The sequence below is a fragment of the Lucilia cuprina genome, chromosome 5 (assembly GCF_022045245.1).
Source record: "Lucilia cuprina isolate Lc7/37 chromosome 5, ASM2204524v1, whole genome shotgun sequence".
NCBI lineage: Eukaryota > Metazoa > Arthropoda > Insecta > Diptera > Calliphoridae > Lucilia > Lucilia cuprina.
Window position 1 is genome coordinate 8,840,492 of NC_060953.1, and position 2,667 is coordinate 8,843,158.

Below are 2,667 nucleotides of genomic sequence, written 5' to 3' on the forward strand. Positions count from 1 at the left end.
ACTGAACTAGAACTGAACTAGAACTGAACTAGAACTGAACTAGAACTGAACTAGAACTGAACTAGAACTGAACTAGAACTGAACTAGAACTGAACTAGAACTGAACTAAAGCTGAACTAGAAATGAACTAGAAATGAACTAGAACTAATCTACAACTGAACTGATACCGAACTCAATCTTTGTATTTCTTCAACTTTTGCTCCACCCTTTCCACAAAACAGTCTTCTTTTCATCTTTCCACACTTTATGATGATTTCCTACAGTTGTTCGATTTTTATTGCAGCAAATTCATTGAACAACAATTCTCCAAACAAAACAACAATTTTAAGTTGCAACTTATGTACATATGTATGTATGCCTGAGTTGCACCGGTAAGTTATTGCGGTAGAAATTATTTGCCCAGTTTGTGTTTTTCATTCTCAATGTTCTAACAAGAGAAGAAAAAACAACATTCGTGATCGCTTTGACCAAAAGGATCTTCTGCATTGCCATAAAAATACGGCAAACAGACAGCCACAGTTATGGGAACTGTGTTCTTTTTTTTTGGTTTTTGGTGTTCTTTTCTGATATCTCTTATTGGTATCGAATGTTTTGAAGTTGGTAGTAAATAAATTTTATTGCCGACTATTGAATTTTTTTGCAATTTTGTCTTTTCATCGTTTTGGGATTTCAAATTTATGGCAAATGTTTAAATTTTGTATAATTGAAAGCGTTTCTACAGCTCTCTGGCCATTTTTATTTGTTAAGTTGTTAACAAGCTTGATGATTCTTTTGGTTGATGTTCTTAAGTGGTTTTGGTATTCAAGGAAGTTATAATGTAAATGGAAATTGTTTAAGAATACCTATTTACTTGTAAGTAAAAGAAAAAGTGCAGTTAAGATTAGATACTTATTGTTTTTTAAGCTAAAATCATAAAGAATTGTTTAATTGCTTGTCAAAGTTATTTGTAATTTAAAGTTTATGAGTTGGATTTTCTTTTCTTATTCTGCAATTTATTTTTTTGGGAATTTGAAAGAATTGTTTTAATGTCTTTTTGTCTTTTTTTTAATTTAAGATATTTTCCGGTAAATAAAACCTTTATTATCCTACAAAATCTTCTATCTCAACACACATTCTCAAAAAGCCATTAAATTGTTGCCATCACTTCTTTTTTAAATCTAATTAGCTTATTTTATTATTATACAATTGCACATTATTTATACCATTTCCTTTCTTTTTTTGCTGTTACTTTATTACAATTCAATGCTCTCTTCTACATTGCCTTTGATTTCATACCCTGTTTCCTTTTTAAAATCTAATTCCCTTTAATTATGCAATTTATGGGCTAAATTTAATTTCAAAATATTCTCTGTGTGTATTGTGTTAATTTAAGCTGTTATTAATAAAAACAAACCCTTAATAAACCTTAAGAAATAAATAAAATAAGACAGCACAACAGCCCCCTTTGGCATATGCTAGTAAAGTGCATTTTCTAAATGCCCCCAAAAATATGCTACACTCAAATGAAATGTTAATATTTATAACCCGGCAAATGTAAAATAAATTAACGCATTGCAGAGACACAGCATAACAACAATAACAACATCAACAGCAAACTCCAAGAAATAAAATGCAATAAAATTTTCCCAAAATCAGTGGATAGGGGAACTGTATTTTTGGGGTAAGATATAAAAATGCAATTTCTATAAATATTTTTTCAAACTCCCATTCGTTTACACTGTTGTTAATTTATTTATATTTACTTGACGCTTAAAAATAGACAACGAAAACAGTTTTTATTACTCAACAATCTCAGTGATGGGCAACACTTTAATCTCTTTACTCTACACCCATTCCCACAATATGCAAAAATGCCCTTAACTGCTCTATACATATAAATCTGTTTGAGAAATTTTTAAGCTTTACAAGGAGCATGAGTTTTTTCCTCACTTTCATATGTTTGTATGCATGTGTTTGTATTATTGTTTGGTTTATAATAAAAGTAACGGAAACTTGCTGTTTCCTGTTAAAAGTCCCTTTATTCTAACATATATTTGGGTGCTGTGCTACTGATTAATTGCATTGCCACACAAATGCAAAAAAGAAGAAGGGTTTTAAAAAACTCACCAAAAAGATTTTGTCCTTAAATACAAGCTCAAACGATAAGTGGGAACGTCTCTCAGGAAATACTTATGATATTAGGCGGCTTAGAAGATTAGATAAATATTTAATGAAATAAACAAAGATTAGACTTATGTATATTGAAAATTTTAACAGAATATTAATTCTTGAATACTCTTAATATTTAATTAACTCAAGTTTGTAATTTTTTCTAAAACTTAAACTTTTTTTATTTCTTTTCAGGTATGTATCAAAACTTTCGAATTTATGTACAACTTTCCCAATAGTAAGTAATTGAATTAACTATTTGGTTACTAAAACTTCTTTTTAAACTGATCGAAAAAAATATTGAAACACTAAAAGTGAACTACAACAGAACTAGCAGTGAATTCGATCTAAACTAGAACTGTACACTAACTGAACTAGATCTGAGCTATAAGTCAACTAGAACTGAACTAAAACGGAACTAGAACTGAACTAGAACTGAACTAGAACTGAACTAGAACTAAACTAGAACTGAACTAGAACTGAACTAGAACTGAACTAGAACTGAACTAGAACTGAACT